We start from the raw sequence: 24439 nt of genomic DNA on the forward strand, positions 1-24439 counted from the left end.
TTCAAGTTGGCCATAGAGACTCGGAATTTTCCACAATCTATCTGCTGTGATGGTTGATGCCACAGCAGCCGGTTGGCGCCTTCTTACTAACTAGGCCCAGTGATGACAATGTTAGACACTGCAAGCTAACTATTATGAAAGAATTTCACCACTTCCGCCCGGCGGGGCGGGGCTCAGCGGTTGAGCATCGACCTAGAATCCAGGAGATCGGGGTTCGATTCCCGGTCAGGACACATGCCCAGGTTGCGCGCTAGGCAGCCAATCAATGACTCTCTCATCATTGATGTTTCTATCTCTCTCCCTCTCCTTGCCTCTCTCTGAAATCAATAAAGATATATATTTAAAAATTTTTTTCACCACTTTTAAGGGCCTGTGAACCAAGAATAAATGATACAACAGGAAAAGACCACCAGAAAATGCTGACATCTCCACTCTCTGCTTTTGTCTCTGGGTTCCACACCTCCTGGACACAGGCACTTGGGCCTGAATCCTACATACTCGTGTCCACATGTAAGCCATTATGAGTAACTGTGCTTGAAATTTAATTACACATCTGCTCTTCTGCAGCCTTTGGACATCTTATGAATTTCTCTGACAACTGTTTGCAAAGGCCATAATCACAGGCATCTGTAACTGGATCCCCAGCTACAGGGCAAAACACCACATAATTCCAAGAGGCTTTGGGTCCAACCTTATTTGGTTTCTTGTCTCTCTCACTTTCTTTAAAATTGTGCTGAGCCTTCAATTTGCAGAGAGAGCTGATTAGCCCTGGAAGAAGGCGGCCGGGTGCTCTGTATCATCCTCCCCACGCAGGCCTGTGAATCCTTATCTCCCTTCTGGCTGTGGCCTCCCTGGTACCTTCAGAAAAAGGCCTCATGGCTGTGGCTGGAGGCAGTGTGGGCTCAGACAAGTCAGGGTCTGTGCCAGTGACGTTCCCCCCCACCCCCCCACCTGGTGGTTTCTGAATCCCTGAAGGAGCAGGGGGCTGCATCCTGGCTCCAAGTGGGCCAGAAGGTAGATGCACCAGTGCTTCTCCAACTCTCCCACTTGGGTCCCTCAGAAGCTGTGCGACTCTGGGGCTGAAGCTGCCCTTTCTAAGTATGGTTGGCCACTGGGACTGGCACAACATGGGATCTTGAACAACACAATTAACCTCCCTGCGTCTGTCCCATATTTTAAAAAACTGACAGCATCTATTTCTTAAAAGGATTTCTGTACTGTTCTTTCATCCTATAAACACTTACAAGAATCAGATGAAAAAGTTCTTGCACCAATTCGGCCACAAACTGATTCAGTAACCCTGGGCATACCACCTTCCCTCTGGGAACCTCAGTCTTCTCATCCAATTTCTAGCAATCTCCTATTTTTTTCCTTATGCGGAACAAAAATAACAAGGAACACAGAAGTCCTCCTCAAAGGATGAAGCACTGTAGAAATCTAGGTATTATTATTACTGTCATCCTCAGTCTTTTCTTCAAAAGCTCCATCCTGAGAGTTACAAGCTATGGAGCCAAACTGGCAGGGTTAACTCCAGTTACTTAACTGCTCAGGCCTCAATTTTCTCATCTGTAAAGTGGGGATGAAATAACAGCACCAGGATTATTGTGAGAGAGCACTTAGAAGAGTGCCAAGAACAATAAATGGTATATAATATTAGCCACTCTTTATCCTATAATTAACCTTTCTTTCTTGTTTCATCAGGACCTTTTAAAATAAACCACCTTTTCCAAAGCATTCAACTTTAATGTGCTACAGAGGAGGGCCTAATAATTGTTACATATCCTAACTCATTAATGCTGCCAACCAACGTATGTGGCATAATTTACTGTCCCCTTTTCATGTGAAGTTCAGAAAGGACAAGTGGCTATTAGGTGGTAGCCAGAATTCAAAGCCAGGCCTGACTGACCCAGACTGTGCTTTCCATTGCATTGTTTCCATGTAGATATGAAGCAGGAGAAAAATATAGGTTTCCCTTAAAAAATCAGAAAGTCATCTATTAACATACACAGTGTGGTTCAAAGTCTACTGAAAAAACAGCTTTAGAATTGGCCTTAATCAGTCAAGACTCAGCTTGAATGTCACCTACTCTTGACTTCTCTTCCCCACCCCTCCTTAACCTGCACCCCCAGGAGCAAGATAAAGGGGCCCAGAATTAAACCTGCTCCTGATCTGTGTAGTATGCAAGATCACACCTTACGAAGGACACTTTAGAAATCTATGTAATTAGAAAGACATGTAACTAAAGCATTTATATATATCATTATGAAACCTGACTTGTGTCTGCTATGAAATGCTCTTCATCATTAAACCCACTTTCACACACATGGCTGTTCTATAGCTAGGGCCTCATTATGGTTCGTTTTTGGGGAGGGGGGTATAATCCAAGAAGACCCAGTCAGTAATAGCAAAAAGAAGGGGGGTTGCTTTAAAGGCGTGTTGTAATGAAAGGTTACCTTAGGATTATTATATTTTCTTTTGACAAGTACCTGCCAAGAGAGCAGATACAAACTTAGATAAAGACATTAACTCATTCATTATGTAAATAAAAGAGAGTCCAAATTCTTCATAATGTACAAGAGCCTCAAAGTCAATTTCCCTTGCCTCCTGATTTATTTTTACTATCCATTATTCGTTTTTTCCTTCTCACTTCACACATTTTTATAACTAATGAATACTGCAAATAAAGTTTCTATCAAAGAAAGTTTGCAGAGGGTATTCAACCCCCCCTCCAGCATTCAATGGGTCTTCCCTCCTGCAAAGGCTGAGAATCATGGAGGCACACAACTGCCTCTCGAAACTTAAGTGAAAAGCTATTGGACAACTGTTCTTAAAACATCTATGAGGTTTATTCTTGGATTTAATAAAGATCAACATACTTTTATTATAAAGAGTATTTTACATGGAATAAGTTCATACTTCATTGAACAAAATAGTTACATCCATGCTGGGATGGTCAGTCTTACCAAAATCATGTAGAGTAAGGCTGATACCCTCAGGAGAATGTTATGCATGTGGTAACGCAGATCGTGCCTTTGTAACCACAGGCTTATAGCTAAGGAAGTTTCCTATTCTCTTAAGCTTTTGATTCTATTTAGAGATCTTTGACCCTTTATATCTGGGGATTTGTGACATTTCTGTTGACTAGTCAACACTAACCAAGTTTTTATTAATGCTAACCTAGTGACACATTGAGTGCACTAGTAGTCTGTAGCGAAAGAGGAAAATCTCACTGTTTTTCATAAAACCCCCTCATACATAGTCCCTTACTGACAGACACTCTACAGAAGGAAAACACCCTTGACTTGGTATGTATGTACAAGTTTACAGAGGAGAATTAAGATCAGGACATAACCCTTAAAACCAGTCTGGTCTGTTCCCATGACCAAGCAACAAATGAAACGCACAGACTAGGGCAAGCCACTGACCTACAGAGGCCTAACGTCCTTCCCTCGAGGCTTTGGAAACAGCTGACAGTTCCTTCATCTTTATTAGGACATATTCCTCATCAAATTAATGAGTCACGAAGCAAAAGGCTTACTAAAATGTTTACATTTGGGAAGAAACTATCTGTTAGAGGTCTAGCAGAAGAGACAAGTCATAATTTGCCATTGCTTTTCAGTGAAATCATCTGGGAAAAGCAAGGCAGAAGAGCTGGGGCAGAAACACAGGATGGCAAGGAAAACGCAATGCAAAGGAAGTGTCAACAATCCTTTTGGCCCTGTAATCCTCACCATCACCATCTCTACCCTCTTACCTTTATGGAGCTCTTTCTTCCTGACAACTATCAAACAAGACATTCTTTTGGAAAAGTCAGCATTGTTAAAACCAAGCATTGTGTAAGGTAAGTGAGGAGAGTAGAAGTCCGTGGAAACCTTGTATCGTGAAGACTTAAGGGAACAAAAAGGAACCTTGTCAACTGAGGCAACATTTAAAGCACAGCCAGAAAAAATAAAGGGCAATGTGTACATTCATCTAATTTTCTTACGGTTCTATCTGGGGCCCAGAGGGCATGGACATGTAGTTGCTGGTCTGAGAGACTGACTCCTAACTGAATCCCGGACTGGGAGCCAGCACAGGAGAGCTGCAAGAGATGTGCTGTGTGCACAACATCTGGAAAGTTTCTAAAAAGAAATGGCTCCCTTCAAATCATTTCCTCTTGGTGGTCTGTTCACAGTGGTCAAGAACACATATTAATAACTGAATTAGCAAACAGTACAATAGTGTTTTTAACAAGCAACCCAGACACATAGTTAGAAGTCATGGGGAAGTGACACAAGCATTAGGAGACTCTCACCCAGGAAACCCCGGAAAAGGCCAGAAGTACCCAGAGGTGGCTCTGCATTCCGTCCCAACCGGACAGGAAGGACAGGGTGCATCCACCCCCCCTCCGTCCGAACAAGGGGGACAGGCGGCCTCTGTAAATCCACAGCAGATTCTGTTGAGGGGGTCCCTATCTCTAAAAGGCCCCCTGGTAGTTCTTCAAAGGCATAGCTGACCTGGGTCTGTCCCGTGGGGTTTCTGCTTCCCAAGGTGAGCTGCGTCAAATCTCCACTCTGGGGAGGGGGGAGCCCTTTTGCCCTTTTTCCCTACCAAAGCTTCACAGTTATGTGCCAAATTGACCCTTTTAGAACATCTTTCGCTTTCTTCCCTTCTGATTTTACCTACAGTGAGTTCTGCCTGATCACTCCATCTTCGTACCTATCAACACACACTCGGCCGAATTACTTAGTGGCGATTCGGGTGGATATTGTTCTGAATTCCAAAACAGATTCACAGATGTACAAGCAGAGGTGCCTTCACAGTCAAAACAGAACCCGCTACCGGGTCCCTCACGCCCCATCAGAACAAAAACCCAGGGCAGCACACCATACTCATAGCAGCGTCCTCACAGCAGCCAGAAGGTGGAGGCAGCAGATGGGTGCAAAACAAAACGCGGCGCATCCCGACAACCGACCGTGCTCAGCCCTAAAAAGGAAGGAGGTTCTGACTCCTGCTGCATCGGGGATGAGCCCTGAACACATGCTAAGTGAAGCCAGCCCGTCACAAAAGGACAAATACTGTATGATTCCTCTTACAAAGTTCTTAGAGAAGTCAAATTCAGACAAACAGAAAGTAGAAGGGTGGCTGCCAGGGGCTATGGGGGGGAAGCGGGGAGTGAGTGCTTAATGGCCGCAGAGTTCCAGTTTTGCAAGGTGAAAGGGTTCTGGTGAGGATGGTTGCACAGAAACGCAGAAGTACTTAATGCCACTGAAACTACGCTTTAAAGTGTTGCGACGGTTAATTTTATGTTATGTATATTTTACCACAATTAAAAACACAAACAGAAACAAAACCCAACAGGCAGTTTCCGCACGTGGTTTTGGCAATTTGTACGTAACCTGCCTGCCTCGCTGGCTGGGAGCTGTCACTGCACAGCCGGCTGGGTCGCTACCAGCTTCTGACAATCGCAGGGACTGCAGGGGATGCCAGAGGGCTGCACCACGGCTCCCCTCAGGGAGTCCTTTCCCAGGGAGCACGGGGTCCGCACCAGGAATGCCTGACTCCCTTCGCTGCCTCGTGGGACTCAGAAGAGAAGCGGCTCATTGCCCTGAGTGGGATGGGGAGTAAGACCCCCCAGGCCCCCTGAATTAAGGAAGGGGGAAGCACTCGAGTCAAGAGGTCCTTGGGGATGCGTTTCCACCTTGTAGTTCTATGGCTGAGGAAGATGGGGCTGGGACCTTAAAGGCACCAGCTGCCTTTGGCTTCCCTGCTCATGCTCCCATAACAATATCATTTCCATGATAAAAAGCTCTTTTTAAAAATTGCTCTACAAAGTCCGCACAGACTTGGTCCTTGCTTCCAGGTCATAATTTATGATGCACCATTGTGACCACACCAGCTGAAACATATGGCCAGCAGGCTGGGGTAGTAAATCAGTGTTTGAGTGGGCAATGATATATTTACAGCGCAGGGGGTAGAGGCTGAGGGCACACACGTTTTGGGGAGAACAGGCAACCAGACCAGAGAGCGAACAGACCAAGTATGTGTGGAGTAGAACGTGGGCACCACACACAGTCCAGAGGTAAAGACGGGGCCCGGCTTCAGAGAAGGCTCCCTCCTGAGCCTGCGGTCGTGACCTGCCCGACTCTGGGCATCCCCACGCTGACCCAGGGCATCCTGCTTGATGAGGCAAGAAAGAGAGGAGGTGGAGAGAGGCCTCATGCCTATGTCTTAGGCGAATACACAATAATAGCCAACACTTTCATAGTGCTTATTATGAACCATTCTTCTAACACGGTACAGATATTAACTTATTTAAGCCTCACAACCACAAGCCTGTCTTATCCACTGATGGAGAAAGCAAGAGCAGAAAGGTTGAGGGGCTTGTCCCAGGTGAACCATTACGCTATCCTGTGGCTCTCAAAGAACAGCTGTGTATACATCACTAGACAAGTGGAGAGGCTGAGGGTGTGCCCAACACTATGTAGCATGCTAACTCTGCCCCCACCCCCGTTTTTAGGGGGAGCACAGGAGAGGTTTGTGTAGAGACAGCCTCCAGGTCAGCCTGACGTGGGTAGATGTTAGCTCTTACTAGCTGTGTGGCCTTGGGCATGTTAATTAACCTCTCTGAGTATTAGCTATTCACTGCATCTGTAATATATGCTGCCTGCTGCATCTGTAAGGATTAAATAGGACTCCTGGTATATACTCAATAGATAGAAGCTATTATTCACCCAGCTGAAAGCTCTCAAAACAAGCATCAGACACACAGTCATCACCTAATAAGTTAATCAAAATTGTACAATAAAGTAATAATAGCTATAAGTCTAAACTGGCATGCAACAGAAGATTCATAGCCACAGCACTACAAATCTTGAACAGTTTCTTTGCCATACTGTTTGGGGAAGGATTTGAATAAATTTTTCCTAAGTGTTCCCCTGGGACAGCTAAGAACCAAGATACAAGAAAATAGAAAAAAAGACAAAAAACAATGGGCAGTACACCCATGTATTAGTGAGCGGAATATTTTACTTAAAAACATAGTTTAGGCCCTGGCCAGGTAGCTCAGTTGGTTAGAGCGTCTTCCCAATACACCAAGGTTGTAGGTTTGATCCCTGGTCAGGGCACCTACAAGAAATTAACCAATGAATGCATAAATAAATGGAACAACAAATCGATGCTTCTCGCTCTCAAAATCAATCAATCTATAAAAATTTTTAAACATAGTTTAAAAGTTAATTTAAAAATGAAATTTTACAAGTCTCTGTTTGATTCTAGAAAGCCAAACATCCCAAAATTAGTAAATCACATATAGAAAAGGGACACTCTCCAATGATCAAAGAACGAACATAAACTACACAACACATCTCAAACTTCAGGGAGAAACCATCTGATGAGGTTAATTAACCCTCCAAATAGGTGCAAGCACTGTGTTCTTTCCTCCCCCGGGGGGAGCCTGCTGACCAGCCCCTGGCTGGCCTATCCTCAGGGTGGACAGCTATCTCTGTGACCACTGAGAGCAAACTTTGTGTGTACCCAGCATGTTCTGCACTCACATTCAAGAATGTAAAAAATATTCGGCAACACCACCTACACATGCAAGATGGACATCTTCCAGGGCTGCTTCAAATCAGGATCTAAGGTAAAACAAGTTGGACAAGTCATGTGCAGATGCCACACCTCCAGTCAGGATGCAGGGATTCTCCTTCCTGGAGACAGACTATATTTTTACAACAGGCTTTTCTATTTCCTTACAGATTGCTTCGAGTATAACAGCACAAACCAAACATCTGAAATAATGAGTCATTTATTGGCTTGAATCCGAAGCACCAGGTCAAATCCAGTTTAAGCCACGTCAGTGCTTAAAGGCAATGCAAGTACAGTGAATGGACAGATTTCCACCACGTGCAGTCTGCACAGCCTTTCTCTCAGGGTGGACCATGTCTTGGGAACGAGAGGCATGGCAGGGAGTCCTGGCTGTGCAGGATGGCGTGAGGACAATCTATGGCACTCCTGGTCTCTGAAGTGCCCCTCTTTAGAGGGGATTCCAGACAAAGAAAGCCAGAAAAGAAACTCAAACTGATAGCATTTTTTCCCTTATAAGCAATTCTGGCAAAGCGTAATCTGGGAGAAAAGAGAAAGGGGGGTTTACATGAGCAATAATGGTATTAAGTAATATCACCCTTATTTGTGGATTTAAATTTGTTCTTGATTATAGAAGATAATAAAATTAAAATGTTCTTTCATCAGTTTGCAGGGGGGAAGTGTCACTCTCAATTCTCCAGCTATTCTGGACTTAAATGAAGGAATGGATTACAAGAGTTATAATAAATTATAATCAACCTCATATGACATCCAAATTATACATGTCTTTCCCTCCTTCATAATATTATAATGTCTACAATTAAAGACAGACAAATATTACTTGAAATTGACTTGAGAAGATACACAACTACAAGATTACTTCTCAAGAAAGATGGAACGAGAACAGATTCTCATTCCAAAGAGCTGGACTCCAGGACACACAGGCCTGTTCGAGATAAGCTAGCTCGGCTGGAATCATCCCGCGGGCGATAAAGGCACCTGGAGGAAGGCGGCTCCGAGGTATTTTACCCGTTGAATAAATGAGTGAAGCACGCGGACATGAATGAGTGATTGAACATTTGAGTGAAGTAGCTTAGCCCTGGGGTGGAAAAGTTCCAAGAGCTGGGTTTTTTTTAATCCTCCCCAGAGAATATTTTTTCCATTGCTTTTCAGAGAGAGTGGAACGGAGGGAGGGAGGAGAGAGAGAGAGAGAGAAACATCATTGTGAGAGAGACACTTCAACTGGTTGCCTCTCACACCCCCCCCAACAGGGGGCAGGGAGCAAACCCAAAACCCAGATACATGCCCCTAACCGGGACTCGAACCCACAACCCTCCAGTGAGCAGGCCAAGCACTGAACCACACCAGCCAGGGCAAGAGTACTTTTCATGGTCTCATAGTACCCAGTTTTCCTTTAACATAAATCAGTTTTAACTCTTCTAAATCATATCACAAAAGTGAGAAAGAGAAGCACAGTAAACATTACTGATCTTCCTTGGGCAATGCTTGTGATGCTCATCTCATCGCTCCAATTCCGGGTGAAGGCGTCATGTGCCGTTGTGCTGCTGTCCCCTGCAGCCCAGTCCCAACTGTCCAAAAGCCAGGTCCCCCGGCGCCCAAGCACTCAGCTAGGAACCCAGGAGGAGGAAGAGACCCTGAGCAGGCGACTGTCGTCCACGACCAGCCAACCCCATTCCCATGCTGGCAGAACATAATTTATAAACGAACATCCAGAAAAGGCAATTCCTCCTTTTATGATAATGTTAATAGTCAGTCTCTTCTACTCTCAAGCTTTTGTGTTCTTCCCATTCAAACACAAACAGTGGCTGTGCCCTGGCCGGGTGGCTCAGCTGGCTGGAGTGTCGTCCCATACACCAAAAGGCTGGGGTTCAATCCCCGTCGGGGCGTGTATGGAGGCGGATCTACGTTTCTCTCTCACTCGCTCCCCCTTCCACTCTGTCTAAAAAAACCAAGGGAAAAAATATCCTCAGATGAGGATTAGCAATGACAACAACAAAGAATGAAATAAATTTTAAAATTTTATAAAGTGGAAAACATTTTTTCAATTTACATATATTACCTTTTCCAATGGCAACTAAGTTGTTAGGACAAATACTTATTAGGTTATTTGTACTTTACTTAATAAACAGAACCGTTTGGTAATTCTTTGGAAAGAATTATCAAAACACTTAGAATACCATGAACAGAGACAACTTGGGAAGTTCTGGGTCAGGGCAACCTTACAATGAGATTCTTTTCACAGACAACAACTTAATTCACTTGATCAAAACAGATCTGCTTAATGCTGCATTCCGGCAGAGAGCATTCCAGCGAGTTCCAGGGAGTGCTTCCGCACGTGCTCTCAAGTGAGAACAATGCATAATCATGAATGTCTATCCACTAATTAGCCAATAATTCATGAATTCTTTTCTTCCATGTTATATTTCAAATCACATTCCAAAGTAAAGATACATATACACACATATATATATCTGGTTTTCATGGTAAGCATTATTACATTTCTGCAGTCTTCAAACACGAGCGAGTCTCATTTCACAAAATTTGAACATACAGTGATTTCAGTCACAGACTTGTTAGATAACCCGAGTCCAGGTATCTCTAGTTTCTCAAGCAGCACGTCGCAGATGGGCTCTAACAGCTGGGATGCCTGACTCCCTAGCTCACCGTGTTGATCTCCAGCCCTGTTTTGGCAAAGCAGTACTTTTTTTGTTTGTTATACTACATCGGTCCTCTGTCCTCCGAGGTGTTATTAACTTTATGAGTTTTAGTTTCTCAATTTATGTGAACTGGGTTTTATTTGAGACTTCCATGATTCCTAGAGATAAAAACTCCCCACGATTAAAAAGCCAAGGGTAAACCCTCCTCTTAGCAGGTAGAACTTTATGAAGAAGAGACTGTATGTGTAACACAGGCTCTGCCTGCCAGTTCAAGGATTAAACAAATAACATCCATCGAGATTTACTGCCTACCCTGGGGATCCTGTCTACACAGGTGACGCACAACAGCCAGCACGGTGCAGACATCCTTCTGTGTAACTGCCTCAGCCATTCCCTAAAATCTGGGACTTTTTATTTATTTTTATTATTATTTTTTTAAATATGTCTTTATTGATTTCAGAGAGGAAGGAAGAGAGAGAGAGAAACATCAATGATGAGTTATTGATCGGCTGCCTCCTGCACGCCCCCTACTGGGGGTCAAGTCTGCAACCCGGGCATGTGCCCTGACCAGGAACTGAACCCCGATCTCCTGGATCACACGTGGATGCTCGACCATGCGCCATGCCGGCTGGGCTAGGACTTTTTAAATGGACAGTTTCTGGAGTTCTCTTTAGAAAATGCTTGAAAAAAGAGAATTTTTGAAGTGACTGTTTGGAGTCAAGTCTCTGACCAGAAGAAAATTTTAAGCAACCAAGCAAATCTTAACTGTGACTTTCAGCAATTTATCTCTCACTTAGATTAATAATGCTTCCTCAGAAGACAAAGGAGATCAAATAAAGGGAGCTTTTTCAAGAGTGAAGTTATTTTGAAAGACACAAGTTAAGAGCAGTGCACCTACTAAATTCCTAAATAGTTTTAAAAATTTAAAGGTGAGATTTTTCACTGTAAGATGAGCCTTTCAAATAAAAAAATAAAAATTCAGATATATCCTTGTCAAGTGAGCAAACTCGATACCAATTCTAACAAAAGCCTTGTTATTTCATGTTCATTCTCTTAATACGTGGCCATACCCAAGTTTCGGAGTAAAAGTGAATCAATAAACAGCTTCAGTCCGGGGTTGGGGATAATGAAGAGAAGCTAAAATTACAACCTGAGTCAAAAGATCATTTCTCTACTTTCTGAGTTTCAAAAATCAAATCATAAAGCTTTCAGAGAAAAAAATGGCTAATGAAAGCCAGCAGGCCCTCTCAGGGAGCTATTACTAACAAAATACTATGAAGGTGGTAACCACAGTAAATGCTCCGGCTGAGAAATCACCTTCCACGACAGAACATAAATAGACGACCAGAACAACACTCTATTTTGGCCTGTATCTGAACTCAAATTAGTTGCTTAAAGAAAAAATTAACTGAAACACTAAAGACCCTAAAAATTAAAAGGAATCACGTTTAAATTTGCTCAACACTCGACCAGCACGTTTGCCATTTGCCAGACCCCGCAGGCCAAGCGGGCACCCAAGTCTGAAAGATCAAGTAACAGCGGGCCGGGAAGCCTCAGAGGAAAAACTGTGAAAACACCATTAAATCGAACAGCTCCTACCATTTGGTCTGGTGATGAAAGGAGAAGTGAGATGTCACTGAGGATGATAGATATCTGGACCCTTGACTTCTCTGTGAGGATAAAGTAGCAGAACAAATGCCTTTTCTTGAAGGGGTGACTGGCTTTGCCTTCAGAGTTGAGCTGAGATGATTGATTCTCCCGTGTTCACAAAACCCCCGCGGACAATGCGAGTTATTCTCAGGTTTATACAGTATATGAATTAGGATTCACAGTGAAGGGCCCTTTTGAGTTAGGCAGATGTTTGAACTTAAAAAAACAAACAGATAAGGACTGATTCTAATTAGAGTGTCAACATCTCCAAGTAGCAAACCTATGCCACCAATGAATTCAACGGCATTAGAAAGACAAAAGCCAAAACCACCAGCACCTTCCACCCCTCAGTGCATTCCTCAGGGCCAGGCTGAACGACAAAGAGAAGCGGGAGGGGGGCTACTTCTCCAGTCCCTTAGTCCCCTCACGGGTAAGTCACTGTCCTCAGAACCACCTCCTCCCTAGTTAAACACTGCGGAACGGTGGTGAAGGTGGTGGCGGGACCTCAACAGTACATTCAATGTGAGGAGTAACTGCGCGAGGAGTTTAACTCCTTAAAACCAAATAATTTAAAACTGTTCTAAAACATGTATTTATGTGGAACACACCCACGTTTATTAGACTCCTCCCCTAAAGATACTAATGAAGTACGGGCCCACACTTAACTTTCCACTGAAATTTCCAGAAAGGAGGGCATCGCTGAGACATACCCTGGAGAATGGCAAATCATTGATCCAAAAATACAAGCATGGTTAAATGGGATGGTGACAGCAGTGAAGGGAAATAGAAAAAAAATTAAACCCAAATAACACTGATTTTTTTTTTTACTTGTTAAAACTAGGTGTTTGTAAGATAGACTCCGGATGATGCCACAAGAAAGTGAAAAGTGCAACATTTCTTACAAAACCAAACCATCTAAAATTCATACCTGCCAGCTTCTCTAAAGGCATTTTATTGAAGTTAAGGAAATACAGCCACAGAAGAAATGCGTCCTTCTCAAATTCTCCCCTTTTTCACTCAAACAAAAAAGTATGGCACCAGGAAAAAATGGCATAAGTTTTGCTACTTAGACATGGTTGAAACTCTTAGTTCTTTCTCTGTTCTTAAAGAACACACATCTGCCTGTGGGGGAGCCTTCAGTCACAGGGACCCTGCACCACCGACACGCATTCACATAGAAACCCGAGGATGAGACCTGTGTGAGAGCTTACCTCAGGCAGGACACAGACCAGGGTTCAGTGAACACACCAAGGGAGACTCTTAGAGCCCAAAGATGTTGGGGACCAATCTGCCAACACTGCGTAAACCACAACCCAGGGGTCTGCTTCCGAGGGCCCCCCAGCCAGAGCAAATCCCAGCAGCTCTTACTCCCTGAGCACTGAATATGAGCCAGGCCTGTGCCAACTAATCACTTCAAATTATTTCATTTAAACCTCAGCACCACCCATAATGAGGCAGGTGCATTTTATGAAGACAGAAACTGAGGCTCAGAGGGGTGAAGTAACAGGTTGGCACCCATGCCTGGCTAACTCCACAGCCTGTGCTCTTTCTTAACCACTACACTGAACTAACTTATTCATTAGCTGATAGCAAGCAAAGTCTCCATTTAGAGACCTGAAAACTATTGTTCTCTTACCAGTAGAAGATCTCAAACCTCAGAGACACTCCTTTTTCCTTCCAGGAATTTCTCTCTTCCTCATTACAGCCCCTCAGAAGGCCCTTGCAGCGAGGGAAGCAGCGATGTGGGTGGGACAGGAGCACCAGGGCCCACACTCTTCACCCAGTGCATCTCTTCAGGGAAACGCATCCCCAAGAAGGGGCCCCGATGCAGGGAAAGCAGTCTGCTCAGAGGTGTTTGCAGCAGCCTTGTTTATGCCAGCCTCCAATGGGAGAAAATGCAAATGTCCTAATACGGGGCTCGCTAAACAACACACCATGACATATAAAACGAAATACTAAGCGGGCTATTCAAAATGAGCAGAATGTGGGTAATGCAGCTATATGGAATGTAAAATTCTAACAGTGCTAAATAATTCAAACGCAACAGTACTTACCCACCATTAAAACCATAAAACAGTCCCACACAGATACAGTTTCAGAACCAAAATCAGAAGATATGCATGAGAATTCAATCTGCTATAGTTTGTGGCTATGGTGATTGTAAAGCTGCTAAAAAAAAAAAAAAATACAAACTGTAAAAAGTCAAAGGGAGACCAATAATAAACTGCTGTGTGGTCAAAGAAACGTGTGTATTCATGCTGACGTCACATGTGCACTCTGATCACTGAAATTAATTCCTGAGATTATTATTAAAATACCTGTCTGCTCTGCAGCGTCCTGAAGGCTGGCCTTAAAATAAAGTCCATAATAGCCCGAGGGAGAGTCATGAGGTCTGAGGTTCCTCAGTGCTGCTCAGGAAACATTCCTTTAGTCCTTTTGTTTATTCTTCCCCGCATTTCTGAACTCCCTAAGTCCCTTCTACTTAAACCACCTACACAACCCCTGGGATTAAAGGCACGGTGCGTTTCTATCAGAATGCACTTAACTTGATGCCTGAGCACTGAGTTTACACAATTTGACAGTTTAGTAATTTGCTAAATGAGCTTTTACGAAATAATGTGTCTGAAAACTCATTTTTAAATATATATTTTGTCAGAAAATGTGGCAGGAGGTGCCCATTACTTCCGGTAAGAAATGCCTCCCCAGCTCCCCTGCAGACTCTGCCTGGGCTGACGGGCTTCGGGAGCCAGGTGACAGAAACTGCGGCTCACGTGGGAATTCAATGATGTTTTAAACATTATTAGGAAGGAAGTTTAATGAAAAGTGTTTCAATTAACTGATCAGCTGACATTCTACAGGACATCCAGGCAGCCAATGCAACTCCCAAAGCGGGCAGGGATTAGGAGGACGCGCACTGCGGCAGTGCCCAGCCTCGGAGCAGGATGACACGTCTGGGAAACAGGCGGCGCTGACAGGAGCATCAGCCGTTCCAGGAGCCCGTTTCATGGGCCACGTCTCTGTGTCACAGGCTATCAATCATTACTTCCACCTTCCTTCAAAACACCAGGTTTTTTAGGGTCTTTTCTGTCGTCATGACTACCACCATGACCATGATACCCCCTAAACTAAATAGAATTCCCACAGGTCACCTTATGATACCTGGCTTCTACGACAGGCAAAATCACAGAAAAGGCAGTGTCCACTGTAAACTATCAATTTTAACTAAATCATTCTTAATGACCCACTTTCTCCTTCAATCTATCATAAATTTAACTTAGGAATCAAGACACAACAACCTGTAGATCAGTTATCTTTAGATTGATTAGCTCTACATTTTAGAATACCCCAGAATTTAATATAATCCAAAGATTAATCATTTCTGCATAGAATTGTCAGCAGACAATACTAATTACCTTACTTTTACAGTCTATTTTTGAGGTCCTGCCAAAGCTTTCAGAGCTGCTATTTAACTTTCACTATCCCCATATAAACTAAAATTTCTTCACTCAGCAACATTCAATAACACAGTTAGCAAAATTAACCTGTCCAATATGAGCTCTGATGAAGCAATGGTAAAATTAAACAGGTATCACCAGCAAAAATTCTGTCCTAAAATGCATAATGTGATTCAACTCAGTTGATATTTACCAAGAGCCCACTATGTTCTAGGCCGTTTACTCGAGCCAGGCTTCTTTAAGAAAACAAAAATTGACACAATTAAAAATGTGATAACCTTATGTATATCCTTAAACATTTAAAAGAAAAAAACTGGTCCATGAAATCCAACAGTCTGGGGAGCACCAATTTGAAAGGTTTTATTGCATCTTTCCTTGCCCTGTGCCTAACTGACCATCTGGTTTCAGATGAGCATCTCTAGAAACGGCATTAACTTTTTTATACCACCAGGGACTAAGTCGTGAATTACTGCTCAGGGCTATTTAATGTACAAGACAGAAATTTATTAAATAGCAATGAAGTAGTAATTACTAAATGGTTCCCCAGTGGCTCAAAGAATCAGTAATTAACTACCACTTACTGGGCTAAGATTGTGCGTTATTAAATAGCACTAAAGGAACAGTTCATTAAATGGTACCTTAGTGTCCTGAAAGAGTCACTTCCAGGCAACTCACCATGAGCACACTCAGACACTAGGGGACTCCAGCTGCTTACTGGAAAACAACATAAGTTGTCACACAGTAGGCACCTCCAGCCTGTAGCCCTGGCATGCAGCTAGATGGCTGAGCAAGCACTTTATTCAATGTCCCCCCTTGGAAGCCCCCCGAATTCTGATTCACCCTGCAGCCTGAGTACTGACAAGATAGCGGCCCCGAGCCTTTCGCAGTCCTGTCTCTCTTCACCAGTCCACACCCAAAGCCGCGGCACATCATCTCCCATAGGTTCATACTTTGCCATGCTGATGTGAACAAAGGATATTTAAAGATAAGCTATGATCTAATCGCAAACAAAATGTGCAGTGTTTATTCCAACCTCCTCCAAAATGTCTCTTCTCTGCCCCTAGTTACTCCCCTCCTCTCGGTTCCTACCTCTCATTTTACTCTAGACTAGCTCTTCACAGCGGTCCCTTCCTTCCAGTCGGTGACCCCAGACCTTTAAATCAAAATTCAACATGAAAAGTGATCTACTCTAGAAGGCTTTCCCAGATGGGGAGACGAGAAAGTCATCTTCAAATTCCAAAAAAGTTTAAAAAACACACAACCACCACCTAAGTTGGCATTGTTTTTTTCCCCCTAAGCTAAAGGTGACAACTCCTTATTATTGCAATAATCTCACCAGGCAAAGTCCACCCGAGGGGTGCACATAAAGAACCTGAGATATTAAATCACTCTGGGCGGTAAAAGCACACACAATAAAAAAAAAGCTTTTTAAGAAGATACCTGATATCCTTATCATTAGAAGAATTCAAGAAAGTGTAAAAGAAAGGTAAGCAATTAACCAATGAAGTGGTAAAAAGTTTCAGGTGACACCAGGGGATGGACAAATGAGATCAAGGAGATAAAGTTCAAAGAGGTGGAACAACAGGTCATTAATCACAGGGATCTGGGAAAATTCCCACAGACTGAAGCAAAGGGAGAAAACATCCTAGAAGAAACCAGAGACGGTCATGAAAGCAAGGGCTCTTCAGCAGAAACGTTGGGGTACTCCCTTGAAGATTACACCTCCAAATAAAAACTCAAGAGTTATTTTCTAAAATCCCTATCAAATTGCAAAATAGGATTTGCTACTTTTATTGGCAAAATGTTTTCTTTAAAGAATTTTAGGAGTAATGTGATAATATGGAGCATGAGAGATTGTCCAAAATAAAGACTGAAAAGGGGCACTGTTTTAATTGCATAACCTCCAATGTGATGATTATTTATTTAAAAAGCTAAAAAAAAAAAAAAAAAGAAAAGAAAAAGAAAAAGACATAACCATACTAGAATAATACAAGGAAAAATTCACACTGGATATACATTGTTGGTTCTCAACCACTGAAGCTACAAAATTAATCATTAAACCTGTCCTTAATTAGTTATCCAAAGTCTATTTGCCAAGAGAGAAAAAAGGCAGCTAAAAAGTTTGGGAAATGTTATCATTTAAAATACACTAGAGAACAACATTAAAGAAAGTCAACAAGAGGCTTTCCTTCACGATGGGACAATAAAAAATGGCTCAACCTTTCTGCAGGTAGTTTGTCAATCTGTGTGAAAATCCAAAATAGTTACACTCTGACTCAGCAGTTTTAATCCATTTACCTTATGAGATAAATAGACAAGTATAGTACAAGGATGTTTAATGGAGCATTATTCATAACAGGGAAATATTTCACCTGTAAGAGATTAGTTACATAAATCACAGCACATTCATACAATGGGATAGTCTTCAGATATTTTAAAAAACGTGTCTAAATTTATTGACATGAAAAGACGACCACAATCTATTGTGAAAAAAATACATAAAACCATGCCTTATAATATGATCTCATGTCTCTAAGGATGTGAGTGTTTATATGTGTGCAATGATCATCAAAAATATGGGCAATAATTATCCTTAGTGTAGCTCATATTCAGTTAAGGTTTAATTATTGCTTAATTATTGCAACAACAAAAAAGTTTATAAATTGCTACAAGCCATCAAATAAATGGGAGGAGGTATAAATTCTTCCAAGGCACTGCCCCAGAAGTGGCAGTTGACTGAGCCAGAGCACCAGTAGCTCTAAACTGTGTGGTCTGGTTCCAAGGACAGTAGAGAGCAGGACAAGGTCAATGTGGGCTGAGGCATTGAAGAAAGACTCTGAAAGTGGAACTCAGCCTGCACCTTGAACTCTGTCCCTGGTTAGTTTCTGCACTCTGACAGGGTAAGAATCGCCATCTGACCGTGGCGGCCCATGAGGCTTCTGGCCTCTCTTCTCAATAACTGATACACCAGAGCCTGAGGAGGTGCTGTGAGCTGAGCCTCAGCCCCAGGAACCACACTGGAGAATGGGTCAAGAGCATTTCAGGGGAAACAGCCCCACGTGAAGGCCCTGAGTGGGGCAGGAGCTTGGTGGCTGAGGATCAGAAAGAAGATCTCAGGGCTGGAGCAGATTGAGCTGGGGCTGGCAAAGCAACAGGATCAAATCACACCGGACCTAGTGTCCAGGCAAAAAATTTGGACTTCATCTTATATGCAACAGGACAGGATTAGGAGGTTTTAAGCAGGGAGTAAACATAGTCTAATTTGCAGTCTAATTTACATTTTTAACAATTCTGACTTCTGCCATGTGTATCATGGATGGTGTGGGAGCTCAAACTTTAAGTTCTACTGATAATCCACTGTTAAAACTCAGAATGGCCCGGCCGGGCGTGGCTCAGCGGTTGAGCGTCGACCTAGGATCCAAGGCGATCCGGGTTCGATTCCAGGTCAGGGCACATGCCCGGGTTGCGGGCTCGATCAATGACTCTCTCATCATTGATGTTTCTTTTCTCTCTCTCTCTCTCCCTCTCCCTTCCTCTCTCTGAAATCAATAAAGATATAAAAAAAACAAAACAAACAAAAACTCAGAATGTACTGAGGCCACAAAACGGAGTCTTTTTCAAATTCCATTTTCCCCACATATGGCACAGACAAGCTCCTGGAAAAAAAAAACACACACACACACACACACACACACACACACACACGGTAGGTGCTTCACTCTTTAAAAACCCACAGGACATTGTAACATCCTCCTTTCTGGAGAGTATATTTCTCTTTGAAATAAGAAAATAACAATTTTTATTTTTTGGAGTATTTCTTTCAAAAGGCAAAACAGGATAGTAAGAAAAAAAAAGGTTCTTTTATAGTAAAGAACTGTGCTTTCACTAGACATTTTGTTACAAATTAATGCAAAGCTGGCTGTTCATTGACAATGGCGCATTTCCTACTCTCTAATTGCTATTCAAACTCTGATACTGTAAAAACATTTCCTCTCAGATTAAAGAGATTCTTTTTAAACTAGCTGAATAATGATATGGAAATATAAAAACCACCCTGGTCTTTTGCATGGCTTTCTCTTTAGAAATGAACAATAGGAAAATAGCCACTAAAGCAAATGGTTAGTAGTGGAGTATGATTTGCATCTTTTAGAACTGGAATGCATTTTATAATCATTCCTCCAAAACTCTGAAAATATGACCACTACTTATCTAGTGCCTTCTGTTAAACAGTTAAAGTGCTTTACAAATATCATCCTCATAATAACCCCATAAAGAGAGGAGAGTCTGCTATAAAAATTCATTGGGTGTGAAAACTTGGCTCAGTTATTCACAGCTTGATCCAAAAGCAATTATTAAAATTAATTTTTAACAGCAACAAAAATAATTTGGCTGAAAGAGTAAACTAATAAGCAGTCAACTGCTTACCCACGGCACATTTCCTCTACACAAAAACTCCATTCCTTGCCCCAGTACCCAGAACTACTTCTATGAAACCAGCTCCTGTGGGTCGCGGTGGTTTGGCAGCCTGGTGCCAGGGGGCGAATCAAAGGCGCTGGACTCCACTTCATAGAAACACTTGGTCCTACATTTAAAGTACCCTTAAAGCTGGCACCAAATGAGCTGGGGAAATAGTGATTTCCTAATGAATTAAGGCTGAGCAAAGAGCCATCCTTCATAATGCACATGGGATGGTCCACTAATTGCTCGAGGACAGACACACTCATCAGCCTCTCTCCCCTGAGCTCACCACATGTACACCTGGGGTTCTGAGGTCCTCCTGGCAGACAGAGCAGCAAAAGCATGTGGTGGCTTGGTGTTAAGTTCTAAATTTTAAAAGCCTTTGTAGGTAAATATGCCTGGAAAGTCCTGGCCCGGAATCCGGTCTGATCTCCCTCAGTGCCCCTGGGCAGACTGGCAGACTGGCCTGGGCCCTTGCCAAAGAATCAGGATCATTTCTAGCTGGCCCTAGGAAGAAGGTTCTAATAGAAAAATGCTACAAGACCAACACTATCTAACTTCAATTGGCTATTGAGTCTCCTCTCATCTCCAGTGGGTCTCAGGAGGGTAGGGGAAGTCAGAAAGCTTATTCTTACCAATACACGAAGCATCTAAACTTCTGGGTAAAATCCCCTCATTTTAAGGAGAAATAATCTACTTCCTAGCTCCACCTCTAGAATTAGAAAAGCAGTCCTAATCAGACTATCACAGTGGTTTCTCACAGTATTTGGCACACAAACATAGTTTCTATTATAAGACTCAATCCGTTTCATTGTAAGTCTCTAAGAAATATTCTAAAATCATTTTGTTATATTTGAACTTAAGATTGTAGTAAAATCCGTATTAGCTCTCTAAATATAAAAATACGAGCATCAATATAACTCATGTTTAGGAAAAGAAAAAATAAGTCTAACGGATTTAGGAACAGCGAGAAGGCCTTGAGATCCTTTAGAATATTATAAGTAACTACTGAATACTTAAAACATGCCAAGTATTGCTCTAACTTATTTGATCATCCCCAAAACCCATGGGGTAGTATTAATCCCAATTTGTAGATAAGGGACTGAACCAAACAGACTTTAGTAACTTCCCAAAGATCACCCAGCTGGTAAACGTTAGAGCTGGTTTCAAAAGCAGGCAGCCTGGCCTTTTAACTACCCCACTGACTCTAGAGCTGGTTTTATCTCAGTAAGTCACAGTTTATAAATCAAGGTTCAAGACTCCTTCTCCACCATAAACCGCCTGGGAGCCTCGGACTTGTATCTACAATGTGGGTAGTATTAACATTTCAGGAGAGATGCCTCTGCAGGCATTTAAGATTCCTGGTCCCCAATCCCTAAAAGCCTTGGAGCAGACTAATCCCAGTCCAAATCCAAACACCCTGGTACTCGGAGGGAGGGGGAGAGGAGGGGTCAGCCCTGCCCCAGTTGAGAAACATCAGGGTAAACAGAAAAGGAAATCAAAAGGATGTCAAGAACATTTACACAAAAAGTACCTGTTAGGAAGCAAAGGCAGATAAATAAAAAGAAGAAAGGAGAGACAAAGGGGAGACACATCCCAGATTTCCTCCCTTCTGCATCAAACCCTGCACTGTTACGCTGGTAATCAGACTAAAAATCCAGCAGCTAACAGAAAACTGTTTTCTAAAACAAATCCATATATGGTAGGCATTCTTAATCTGTTTTATCATAAACTTGAAACCCCAGATTTCAAATTAATTTAGGACCTACCAGACAACCTTCAATGTACATGTCAGTTCTCTTGACCGGGCCATGGTGAGAAGCCCTTCCCTTTATCCAGCCTAATCTGAAAGAACTGACTGCCCCCCTTCAAAAACATCAAATTCGGATTCAAAACCTGGTGCTACAACGAATAAGAACCTATATTCTGACACAAAGAGACCACTCATTTGGTTCTGAAAATATAAATAACCAAGGTCAAGCTAATGGATATGCAAGAAACATGACCGACACCCACACTCCTTCCTCAGCCTACCCTCTCCTCCCCACCATCTGAAGGGGTGCCAGCCTGGAAAGACCATCCAACGGTAACTCCCCTAGACGGCTACACAGGAAGAGTTCACCTTTGCCAAGCTGGGGCTAGGATGTGGGATATGAAGGGCCCAGTGGTGTCCATGCTCTTAAGACGAGGAAACCTCAGAAGACAGTCACAGGGTCTCACCCGCTCCCCACTCTCCCGTCCTTCTGCTCTCTAGTCTTCCCTTCTCCATTCTCCCACTCCCGTGGCAAATCCAAACCACTCTTCCTAGATCAACTTTGTAACCGCCCTGACTATGAATTGCTTCTGAGCACATTTTACACAAAAGTCACAGAGCCAGAAAAGGGCTTTGGCTTTGTGAGTTTTGTGTAGAACGTGCACAGCTGACACACTGTTCCTGATACTATCTGACCCTTCTCCTGACATCAGCATTACAGTGACATCCTGCGGGTCCAGATCCCGGACAACCTGGACTGGTTTGTATGTTGCGTCCATCTGCAGAAAAGCAGCTTCCCCAGCCCAGCTGCCCCAAGTGAGGAGAAATGAGCCCTGCCTGTGGGGGGTTGGTTCTGACTTTCCTGAAGCAACCCCTGGCTTCTGGGAGAAGTCACCACGCAGGCCTCCAAATCCGAAATGTCACCGCTCTCTTCTGATGATGCCCGTTAGGCTATTTCCAGGCTTTCTTAAAAGGGCCAATAACTTCCCATTTACAAGGTTGCTCTTTGCTCTCATGTAAAAAAAAGAGGTAAGTTCAAAGAATTGTATATTTTTCCTCCCTGATCAGCTCAGCTTTAAGTCCTTCTGTCTGTTCCCAAGCACACCCAAAGATGCAGTTTTTCAACCTACCCTTTAATGTTCACTTCCAGGAGGCGCAGCGTTTTTAGAGCGCCTACAACCCCAGCACTGGATTTAGGGAAAACTGGCCTAATCTTGTAAGAACGGCGGAAAATCTCTTTCAAATTGTTGACTTCAGGGAGGGCCCCAGGCATTGCCTGGGGCCATGGAGCAATAATCTGGGATAAGGCCCCAGATGGAGGCAAGGGCTCTGACCCTTATCTCCACATAAAACCAGAGCGACTTCACTTTTATTTGTTTAAGAGTTGTTACTAAGCAATGTTTATGAAAATTAAAACATTTGTTCATAGTTTAATAGACCATGCCGGGGAGGCATTACAGTCAGCGGCTGAGGCAAAACACGGTCGGTCGTGACAACTCTTAAAGAGTTCTGTAGGAAGATCTGCAAGTCATCTCTCAAGAAGCTTCTAGAACAGGTTTTTCTGTGGAGCACGAAACAAAGTGGTAGATTCATTTTTTAGAGGTCATTTAAAACACCTTTTTTATAGTGTCTCACATCCTATGGGTCAGGAATTTGGGCAAGAAGCGGCTGGGTGAGGCTTCAGTTCCCATTGGCAGCAGTAGAGTTCATCGGGTGGCATCAGTGGGTGGGCGGGCTTGTCCAAGGACCAGAGATGGCCTCACTCACATGTCAGTGAGGAGGCTGGCAGGCTGGGTTCAGGGTTGGTAGACATCTCACATGGCGGCTCGGAGCTTGAAGGGCAGTGTTCCCACAAACAAGGTCCCACAAACAGACATCACATGATGCCACTTTTTGTCTCACTCTACTGGTCAGAGAGGTGACAGGCCCACCCTGATTCAAAGAGAGGGACCATGTTTTAAAATCCAGAACTTCCCCAGCCACACTGAATAAAAAATAGTACTTTACACTGAGCAGGGAACATATATATATTCAGAACGGCCCATTTCAGGACACTGAGCCCAAGGAAAAGGATCCCGAGTGACTGCTTTTCAGAAAATTGGTCAGAAAGAGCCCCATGGTATTATCTGCGCTCAGTAAACAGACTTGGAGTTTAGAATTGGCCATGAGCCCCACCATTACCGAGAAGTTCTCAACTGATGAGGCAAAGATTTGTGTAAATGGACCATTCACTTTGTGGCCTTTAGAACATTCTCAGAGAGATTTCACAGAGGCTGCTCACCCCTGAGGAATAAAACCCTAATGCTCACTGTGTCTGAGTTATCCTTTACAATTTACACTCACTGTGCCTCTGAGTTTTTATTTTCTTTTATTCACACAATCACACTCAGGAAGGCAAGATGATGCATGAGAGGACCTGGAACTGAGGTCACCTGAGGCAACAAGAGGTTGAAAAGTGTCTCTCACACTCTAAGGCAGTGGTTCCAGGCCATGATGATTCTGCCCTTCCTATCACCCTCCCCTTAGCCCCCAGAGCACGTGTGGTGAGGTCCACAGCCATTCTGGATCCGCACACCTGGGGGAAGGGAGTTCTACTGGCATCTAGTGGGTAGATGTGAAGGACGCTGCTAAACATCCTACGATGGATGCTCAGGACAATCCCCAACAAAGAATTGGCGCAAAATGTCAACAATACCAAGGCTGAGAAATCCCACTGTAATTGAACAGACTGTCAGGCAGCCCCACATTATCTTCATCTCCTTATTTTTTAAAAAATGTTCTTTTATTGATTTCAGAGAGAGAAAGGGAAAGGGAGAGAGAGAAACATCAATGATGAGAGAGTCATTGATTGGCTGCCTCCTGCATGCCCTCTGCTAGGGATT

General features: G+C 43.3%; 1 protein-coding gene across 1 annotated transcript in view; it reads right to left on the minus strand.

Moving 5' to 3' along the window:
- Positions 1 to 24439, minus strand: part of LHFPL2 (LHFPL tetraspan subfamily member 2) — a 128819-nt gene that overhangs the window by 82349 nt on the left and 22031 nt on the right. The window lies entirely within an intron of this gene.

Source organism: Miniopterus natalensis, chromosome 3 (assembly GCF_054644295.1).
Source record: "Miniopterus natalensis isolate mMinNat1 chromosome 3, mMinNat1.hap1, whole genome shotgun sequence".
Classification (NCBI taxonomy): Eukaryota; Metazoa; Chordata; class Mammalia; order Chiroptera; family Miniopteridae; genus Miniopterus; species Miniopterus natalensis.